Consider the following 11,017-nt stretch of genomic DNA (forward strand, 5'->3'; position numbering starts at 1 on the left):
ATAGAGCTGATTCACCTATCGATGAAGGAATTAAAGAGGGTGAGCATCACATTGAAGACTTGCGACCTTTAACTGAAGTAGATCTTGAAGCTATCCCAAAGATTACATTGGAAGATTTGGAGCAAGGTCTTTAGCTACTCATTTATGCCTTGTGTATTCAGTTTCAAAATAATATGACTTTTATGGATTTTCTCGATTGCACATACTCTCATCATATTAAAGATATTAAACATTAGGTATGATAAAATTGTGTGACATAATGACATGGGGAATGGTACTAGTGTCATTCTCCCTATTTCGGGTTATACGTAAGAGGTACTATTAACATTTTATGCGACCTCATATGGAGAATGGCACTAGTGCCATTCTCTCTTTGTGGTTATGTAGAAATGGTAATACTGTTATGTTCCTTTCTTGAATCTATGTTAGTTGAAAGCATTACAGAGATTAAAAATTGTATAATATTAACTATGCTACCAAAGTTTTGATTTGGGTGCTTTCTACAAATCTATTGGACCAAAGTAATACAATATCTATGCTTTCAGATCATGCATTGTACATTTCTTTTGGGACATGGGGGGAGGCACTAGTAGTATTCTCTCCTCCCAATGAGGGTATAGAGAAAGGCACTAGTGGCATTCTCCATAACCTTATATGTAAAATGGCACTAGCACCACCCCAAGAGAAGAATGGCACTATTGCCATTCTCTCTATGAGTTTAGAGAGAAAGGTTGCACTATTTGCATTCTCAATTGATCTTTAGAGAGATTGGCACTTTTGCCATTCCCCAAAAATACAATGGAATCAGTGAACGACGATGGATAATGTTCATACTTTATTGTTATTTATTAGTTTCATATGCTTTTGTGCTTCAACATTGTTGAATACACTCTAAAGAATCAAAATATTTCTATATTCCTCAACTTCCATAGGGACCAATGATGCATGGAAGGATGTGGAGACATCAAATGTAGAGGACAACATACCACCCAAAATGGGGACTATCAATTACGCGATGGATACAGGAGGTATAGAAGAAAACATAACCCCAAAATGGAGAAAATTGCAAGGAATATCACGAATCCTATACTTTTAGAAGAGAACATGGATGAACGTACTGTCTCAACATTGGGGACAGAACTAGATAATCTTATTGTTGTTGCAAACATGTATGAAATCATAGCACCTGACAATTTGGATGAGTCAGAAGCCAGCAACTTCAAGGAGAATTTGGATCTATATCCACATACAATTTCTTTGGATATGCCAGGATTAACAATCATATTAGACTTGAATGGCCTGTTATTAAGTTGCTGCCTATTCAAGTCTTCAATACATCCGTCTATTATGCATGGCAAAAATAGTTATATGGTTGTTCATCCTGGGTGCATAGAATTTCTTAAAATCTTGCTACAAAGATTTAATGTAGGTATCTGGTCAACTGCGATGGAGCATAACGTACTTGATATGGTAGGAAAGCTGCAAAATTATGCAAATGAGAGCCTCCCTTTCTTTGTTATATGGTCTCAGCAAGGATGCTACACTTACAGTAAGACGAGGATAAATAGGCCTGACAAGCTTGGTGTTGAGGCAATGTTCAAACCCTTAGCAAAAATCTCAAAGGCATTTGGATGTGATGCTAGAAGGACAATACTTGTTGATGCCTCCCCATACAAGGCTTGCATTAGCCCTCCATTAAATTGCATATTTCCTTCAACGTTTGATGTACAAGACAAGGATGATAATATTCTACTGAGAGAGTTGATGCCGTACTTACTACAACTCGATGAGACTAAAGATGTGCGTAGCATGATTGAGACAAATCGGTATGGACAATTACCTGTGATGGAAAGGCATAAGGATTTCAACCTTGTCCAGAAAGTAATTGATGAATGGAGGGAGGAAAATCATGCATGGTCAAGAATGGAATATAAAACAAGAAATCTTCCTCTTGCAGATCAACTAAGAGAGAGGGATATAGGTGGTAGGGCAACCCATGGTGGTGATGGCCAGGTGCCTAAACTCAATGCATCCCAAATAAGACTTTTAAGGAATGCCCCGCAACTCTCTAGCATGAATGCGATGCAAGTTTCTCAATTGGCTATAGACCTAGGGTACAAAGGTCGCTATATCAAGAAATACATTGCTAAGGGCTACATAAACCGACTATAGAATGCGTATTTTTCATGAAGGTACATATGTTAAAGTGTTTTTTGATTTTGTCTCAATATATGTAACTGTTGTAGTAGCTAATTGAATTTGTCTTTTGTGATGTAGATAGATATACGTTCAAATCAAGCTTGAGTAGGTACATACCAGAACGAGATCCATTTGGACCACCAAAGTTACCTGTCCCTATCAACGAAGTGTTTTGGATAAAAAATGTGGCTTTCGAGGTGCATGAGTCAACCATTACAGGTGCTGGCTTGGGCTTGTTTGTGCATGGCTCCATCAAGAGAGGGACTACTATTCTCCATTATGGAGGTGACAAGTACTCCTACAGAGACTGGAAGGAATTATGTAGAGTTCATCCAAGGCTAAAGAAGTACTCTATCCAAGAGGACCCTACTGTCCCTATGAAGGATATGGTGCATATTGTTGGTGATGTTCAATATGGCAATGTGGCAGGATTTATTAACAGCAATAGAAATACCAATGTAAAGCCAAATGTTTGTTATGTATTTTCCCTTGATGTTCCACCTTGGTATGACCCCATGATGAACATAGATATTGCAGAATATGGTCACATTTGTATTGAATCCATAGATGATATACATGCAGGAGAGGAGCTATTTGCAGACTATGAGTTTTGAATAACAACATTGTATTTCTTTATACAATCATTACTTATGGAAATTAGTACTTTCTTGCCAACTATGTAAATTGGTGCGTAATTGTTGTGTGTGAATAATATGCAAACATGTTCATAACTACATTCATAATGTATTTAGAAGGAGTGTCTCTCGTGCCATTCTTTCCGGTGCCATTCCCTTTCGGGCTAGAAATTGAGAGTTTCTTTGGAATCATGATTTATTTCAGGGATTTCAATGGTGTATCAACAAGTTGTTATGTTTTCATCCTAAAGTGTACTTTTTTACTTTGCGATGAGCAATCAACATAACATGTAAAGTTATCGTTTTACAATAATGCTAGTCAGTCCAAACATTGAAAGTGCACAATAAATGATTGTCATTGCCACCTAAATTACATCAAATGCTTGTCATTGCCCATTGATTTTCCATCAACTACATATCTTGCATTCATTCTCCTCAACTACATATCTTGATTTTCCATCAACTACATATCTTACTAAGTTAAAGAGCTGTGCATTTTCATTGCAATACTCATGGTACACTCTACATTTTTTAAATGGTGTTTTGGAGATTTTCAAATGAGAATGCTCACAACAAAAGCGAGTCTCAATATCAATGGAAATTCTAGAGACTCGCTATTATGAAGGTGTTTTTGAACATCACTATGGCTCATGAGATGAATCTAACTCAAATGGGTTTCAAAGTTTATTATTTTTTTGATGATAACGTAGTTTAGACACTGATATTCTATTTATTATTTGAGAATGTAGTTGATATTTCACGCTTCATGAATGGCTATCTAGTCTATTTTCACATATTTCTCCTGTTTTTTCATTGAGGGAAGCTACAATTTCTTCCAAAACTGCCATTCTGGGAATTGGGTTTTTCCCGAATTGGGAATTGGAAATGGCATTGAGAAGCCTAAACTCACATGCTCATTCTTCTATGTAGTGATCACTATCTCCGTTGTGTAGAGATCATATGGAATTGTGTCAATCTCTATGGAGAATGCCACCAGTGGAGAATGGTAGTGGTGCCAATCTCATAACATGACCTGCAAACATGCACAAGGAATCCTAAACTCACATGTGCATTCTTCTATGTAGAGATCACTGTCTCCGCTGTGTAGAGATCATATGGAATTGTGTCAATCTTTGAGTTCATCAAACTCACATGTGGATTGGAATCGGACACCACTCTCCTATGATCATTGGAATACCCCTCCTAGAATAGTAGGGTGAGCATTTGTATAAGTGGAGAATGGCACTGGTGCCAATCTCTTATTAGGCCCTAAGAAATGGCATTGAGAAGCCTAAACTCACAAGCTCATTCTTCTATGTAGTGATCACTGTCTCCGCTATGTAGAGTGAGAGTGCTCTCAACGGAAGCAAGAACGGAAGAAGGAGAGAGAGAGACAGAGAGCCACACAAGTTTTGGTGGGTGCAGAACCACCCTAATCTTCTTTTTCATTCATTTATATATGTGTTTGAGTATTGAACATAACCGGGGTTAAGGCACAGTGACCTTTAACCCCCACAACCTCCCACTTAAAGGACAATGTGCCTTTAAGGGAGAACAACCAGTGAGCATACTATCCAATGCCCATCAATACACGACAATACTCAAACCGCTGAGACTAGGTAGACTCTTCGTCAGCATATCTGCAGGGTTATCATCTATATGAACCTTGACAAGCTCTATGCGCTTGTCCTTAAGTACCTCCCTGATGAAATGGTACCTGACCTCAATGTGTTTGGTCTTTGCATGAAAGACCGGATTCCGTGCTAGCTGAATAGCACTCATGGAATCACTATGCAATGTCGGTACACCTGTATGAATCCCCAAATTCCCCACTAGCCGATCAAGCCATATAGCCTCCTTGCAACCCTCTGTGGTTGCAACATACTCAGCCTCTGTGGTAGACAAAGCAACGCACTTCTGTGCATGAGACATCCACGACACTGCACCACCTGCAAAGGTGAACACATAACCAGAAGTGGATCTCCTACTATCCACATGCCCTGCATAGTCTGAATCTGTGTACCCAAGTACACGCATGTCTCCTCTACCAAAGCAAATGCACATCTCCTTGGTACCCTTCATGTACCTCATGATGCACTTAACTGCCTCCCAATGCCTCTTTCCTGGATTAGCCATATACCGGCTAACAACTCCCACTGCAAATGCAATGTCTGGTCTAGTAGCTATCATAGCATACATAAGACTCCCAACTGCTGATGCATAAGGAACCTTGGCCATCATGGCCCTCTCCTCATCTGATTTGGGACTATCTGTATGACTCAGTTTCACATATGGAGGCAATGGAGTACTCACTGCCTTCCCCCCCTCCATATTGAAACACTGCAATACTTTTGTAACATACTCTTTTTGTGAAAGCCAAAGGAGTTTCCTACTCCGATCACGCGTGATGCGCATACCAAGAATATGAGCTACAAGTCCCAAATCCTTCATATCAAAGGCCTCATGCAACTTGGCCTTTAATGCATCTAGCTCATAAGTATTCTTGCTAGCCAATAGCATATCATCCACATATAGTGCCAGGATTATCAAGCTACTATCCTGAGCCCTTTTAGTGTAGAGGCAGTGATCAATTTCTCTCCTTCTAAAACCCTGGGACCGAATGAAAGCATCAAACTTCTGATACCATTCTCTAGGCACTTGCTTAAGACCATAGAGACTCTTCTTCAGCTTGCAAACTAAATGCTCTTTGCCCTTTTCTTCAAAGCCTTCCGGCTGCACCATGTAAATTTCCTCATGCAAATCCCCATGCAAGAAAGCTGTCTTGACATCCATCTACATAAGCTCCATATCCTCTAATGCCACTAGTCCAAGAATGCATCTAAGTGTGGTCATCTTCACAACCGGAGAGAATATCTCATCAAAGTCCACACCCTTCTCTTGCTTGAACCCTTGAGCAACCAAACGGGCCTTGTACCTAGGCACATCATCACCTGTGACCTTCATTTTGTAGACCCATTTACATGGCAATGCTTTCTTTCCATGTGGCAAAGAAACCAAGTCCCAAGTCTTATTCTTCATAAGTGAACTCATCTCTGATTGCATATAGCATACTCCCACTTGCATTTATCCTCACGCATCATAGCCTCTCTGTAGCAAGAAGGCTCCCCGCAATCAGTAAGCATCACATAGTCTACCCCTGGAACAAACCTATCAGGCGGTCTAGACACTCTAGATGATCTTCTCAAAGGCATTTCAGCTTGCTGTCCCATTTGCATATCAGCCATATTTGGCTCATCATTTCCACCAATAGATGATCCATCATCTACCTTTGATTGTATACCTGTGGGAGTACTTGGTTGTACCATTTCTTGCACATTTGGTGCATCGACAGCTTGCTGTCTATCAACATATGCAGGTGGATTCACATCCTGGAAAGTGATTCTCCTCATTTCCACATCCCTCATGGGTGCCTTATGCATCTTCTTCTCATTGAAGACCACATCATGGCTGCGTATGATCTTCTTTGCTTCTGGATCCCAGAGACGATAGCCCATCTCTCCACTTTCACCATAACCCAGAAAGATGCATTTCCTAGACTTAGGATCTAGCTTCTTTCGAAGCTCTTTTGGCACATGTGCATATGCCTCACACCCAAATATACACAAATGAGAGTAAGAGGGCTTCCTTCCACTCCATGCCTCTTCAAGAATACCACCATCCAAACTCTTACTAGGTGATCTATTGATCACATGCACTGCAGTCTTCATTGCCTCAGCCCAAAAACCACTAGAAAGACTTGCATTGGAAAGCATGCATTGCAACCTTTCTTGAATGGTACGGTTCATCTTTTCTGCAACTAGATTTTGCTCTGGAGTACGAGGGGATGTGAGCTCCCTCTTAATCCCACGTGTATCATAGAAATGCTGAAAGTCATGAGAGAGATACTCTCCACCATTGTCAGTCCGTAGGCATTTAAGCGTTCTACCTGACTGATTCTCAACCAAGGCCAGCCATTTCTGAAATACCTGGAACACATCACTCTTTCGAGCTATAGCATAAGCCCACACTTTCCTAGTTGCATCATCAATGAATGTCACATAGTATTCAGCCCCGCCTAATGACCGTGTAGGCATGGGACCGCATACATTTGAATGCACCAAATCAAGCTTTTCAAACTCTTTCTTTCCCCTTCTTTTATGGGCTGATTTAGTCTGCTTCCCATAGAGACAATGCTCACAAAATTCAAAATCAGAGAAACTCAAATGCGGTACATAACCCAAACGGCATAAGAGTTTCATTCCATTCTGGCTCATGTGCCCCAACCTGCAATGCCACAAAGAAGTGCTTGGTTGCTCGGTTATTGCAACAACATGATCAAATACCCCTGATACATGTAAGGGATACAAAGTCCCACACTTGGCACCCCTAGCCAAAAGCATAGAGCCCTTTTGAATTTTCCAACTCTGAAAGCCAAAAGTGGTGTGAAAACCAACATCATCTAGCTGACCCACTGAAATAAGACTCTTGGTCAGCTTAGGAACATGTCTCACATGTTTCAAAACAAATGCAGACCCATTTGCAAAAGAAAACTTTATGTCACCTACTCCCACTATGTCACATGCATAGTCATTTCCAAGATGCACACAACCTGTCTTTCCACTGTCGTAAGTGGAGAACCATTCCCTATGGGGAGTAACATGGAATGAAGCACCAGAATCCAAAATCCAATCCTAGGAATATGCATCATCGGAAGTGGTAAGCAACTCTGCAGATAAACTAGACATGAAGAGAACATCATTGTCACTATCATGTGTGACTGCATTGATCTCCTCGATCTTCACTTTTCCTTTGTCCTCCCTTGGACTCTCTTCCTTTTGATTTGCACCCCAATTTGCATTCTTTTTCTTATCCTTTTGCTCTCTTTTCAGCTTGTAGCAATCCTTTTTCATATGGCCCTTCTTGCCACAATGGTAACACTCAATGTTCTGTGCCCTGGATTTGCTACGAGACTTCCCTCTTTCTTGGGACTTCCCCCTGAACTGTGATCTGCCCCTTTGCACATTTAAGGCTGCATCCTGCTTGTCGCCATCCATAGACTTCCGTCTAATCTCCTCGGCCAACAAGCTACCCACAACATCATCAAATTTCAGTACTCCACCAAGTGCAGAGTTACTGATAGCTGTACGGAAGGTATCCCATGAGGATGGCAATGAACATAAGAGAAATATTGCCTTAGTCTCCGCATCAAAATTCATCTTCTGAGCTTGAAGTTGGCTGAAAATAATATTGAATTCATTCAAGTGAGAAGCAATGGAGACCCCTTCCTTCATTTGCAGCTCAAACAACCTCTTCATGAGGTAAACTTTATTAGAGGCAGTTTCCTTTTCATAAGTGGCACATAGTTTCTTCCACAAATCTTCCATAGTCTCTCATTTACTACTGTGAAATAAACTGACTCTGCAAGATGAAGTCTAATAGTAGACTTTGCTAATGCATCCAACTCATTCCAATCATCCTCAGACATATCCGCAGGCTTAGCTTCAATACCTGCCAAGGGTTTAATCTGCTTCTTTTGAATAAGCACATCCCTTATTTGTTCTTTTCACAAAGAAAAGTTTGTCCCATCAAACTTTTTAATGCTGAAAAACTCCTTTTCAGACATGGAAGAGGATGCCATGATGAAAATAAAGCAAAATCCTAAATGCTAGTGCCTGCAAGAGAGAATCACACCAAATACTGGGTGCATCCAAATGTGTATGCCACAATAAAGTGAAATATCACCAAAACTCAAAGCTCAAAGCATCTGACTCATGTGCATATACTATGCATCCATATGAGCAAATCTGGCCCAAAAGAAAATGCAAATAAGTGCCAAATGACTCAAGCATAAACACTGTCCACTGGCATATGCATCAATAATGTCTCATCCAAGAGAGCATAGCACTATCAGTGCATCACCTACAATGTGTCAAAGCTGTCCCTCAGCTTAAAATAACATCCATGTGCAAAGCGTCCATAAAAATAGCATCCCACAAGGCAATTTGTGCCTATCAGCGCATCCAATAAGGACCGTAATGCATCCAAATGGCCTATAAATCATCCACTGCAACCCAATGCATACCACAAATGAGCACACACTGCTCAAACTGCAACCAGAGTGATCTGCATAAGGTATGCTCAAGAAATCATAGTCCCATGGTAATGAGCGCTACTGAAAATAGAACCTGAGATGCCTCACAACATGGGCGCCATTGCATAATCGGACTCAGCAAGAAAATCTGCAAATATCTCTCTTCTGCCAGAACTCCAAAATCCCAACTGATGAGTGAGAAATGGGAGTCAACACTTATCCACTGCCATGTGGCATAAATCTAAGGTTTCAAAACCTTAGTATGAAAAATGCATAACAGAGAGACGAAATCGAATACATAGAGATTTATAACTCTGAAAATCCTCCACCGAATCACACAAGAATTGATAGGTAGGGGTTTTTGGGCGTCCGGAATGCAATGGGACAGACGGTTTTGGAAACCGTGGTCTCAATCACTGGGTCCAACACACGGACTGAAAAACGTTTTTGGAAACAGAGCTATCTGTAAACTCCACCGGAGTGCGAATGATGAGCAACATAGAAGTTTTAGGACCTCCTGAGTCCACTGGAACTGACAGATCTGCAAATGGTTGCTCCAAACTTGAGTTCCAACACCCGGGCAAAAAACGCAGGAACTGACACAGTGAGTCAGAAATCCACTGAAATGATCCCAGATTCAAGAATGGAGGTGTTTCCAAGCTCCTGAAGTAATGTGGACACCAAAAGCAAGCAATAGTTGCCTCTACAAGTCAATACGGAGTCTCTGTCATCGAACGGAACAGGAAAAAGCTCAAAAAACGACTTTTTCTTTGAAAACTCTTAACAGGCTCTCAAAACCACTTCGCAAAGCCAAAGTGACTTTTCCAAAGGTTCCTCCAAGGTCTCTGCACACTGGGATGCAAGTAAAGTCACCCAGAAAGCTTCCCACAAAGCTTCTCCTTCCTCCCACAAAGCTACTGAGCTTCCAAGCATTCACGCATGCTCAGCTAGATCACTCGGGCTCTGATACCAGTTGAGAGTGCTCTCAACGGAAGCATGAACGGAAGAAGGAGAGAGAGAGACAGAGAGCCACACAAGTTTTGGTGGGTGCAGAACCACCCTAATCTTCTTTTTCATTCATTTATATATGTGTTTGAGTATTGTACATGTTGGAAAGCTGAAAGGAAAGCAAAGAGTGGACACAAACTCAGAATACTTGCATTACTTGGTTGTAGAATGAAGAAGAGTGAGGTCCTTAAGTAGGCACCTCATACATGCTCACTGACATCACTGATGACTTCAGAGCTCCACAATCATCTCCTCAATCTGCTCCTAGATTCTCTCAATCATCCTATGTGGCTTTCCACCACCTAACTGTGCTTGTGGGCACCTAACTGTGCCTCTAGCACTCACACATAGAAACATAAGGTGTGCCTGAGGCATACACCTTGAGATATCCCAACAAACCCCCCCTCAAGGAAATGCCTCAGGCTATGTCAAGGATACATCTAGTCTAATAGTTTCTCATGCCATCTCATGGTGGTTAAGGATAAATCTATGGCTAGGTTCTCATGCTAGCAAGGGTTCCCTTGGGTGTAAGGTAAACAAAAGGGATACAAAAAGACCTTCCAATGGTTATCTCCCCTGCATGTACATGCACACAATGTCTGCAGGAGGTACCATGGAACAAAACATACACATGGCCTACATCATAAGGTGACCAGAGGTGTTTACAAAACACACAAAACACAATAGTTTATTTTCATTCATTTTGGAGGACTATCCAGGCTGAGTACCTTGACATAAAAAGAGAGATCTGGAGCATACATAGAGATGAGTTTAAAATGCATAATCTTCAAAGGATGCCTCATCTTGTGGAGGCTCATTAACTGTAAGTAGATTTGCATTTTCTGTCTTTGCTTTGGCTCTGCAAAACTTCTCATTATGGTTGTTCTTGCCACAGTGCTTGCATGGATTAATTTTGAAGCAGTCCTTTGAAAGGTGATTTGTCTTTCCACAGTGATTGCAAGGAGTATACTTGCCCTTCTGGACTTTTACAGCATAAGCAGTGTCATTGCCTTTCCTGAGCTCCATATGCCTTTCTTCTTCTTGGAGAGCAGAGATAATGCCTTCAAGGTTAGGATTGGGAAGA

Source organism: Dipteris shenzhenensis, chromosome 14 (assembly GCF_047967505.1).
Source record: "Dipteris shenzhenensis isolate YYH24624 ecotype China chromosome 14, Dip_SZ_1.0, whole genome shotgun sequence".
Lineage (NCBI taxonomy): Eukaryota > Viridiplantae > Streptophyta > Polypodiopsida > Gleicheniales > Dipteridaceae > Dipteris > Dipteris shenzhenensis.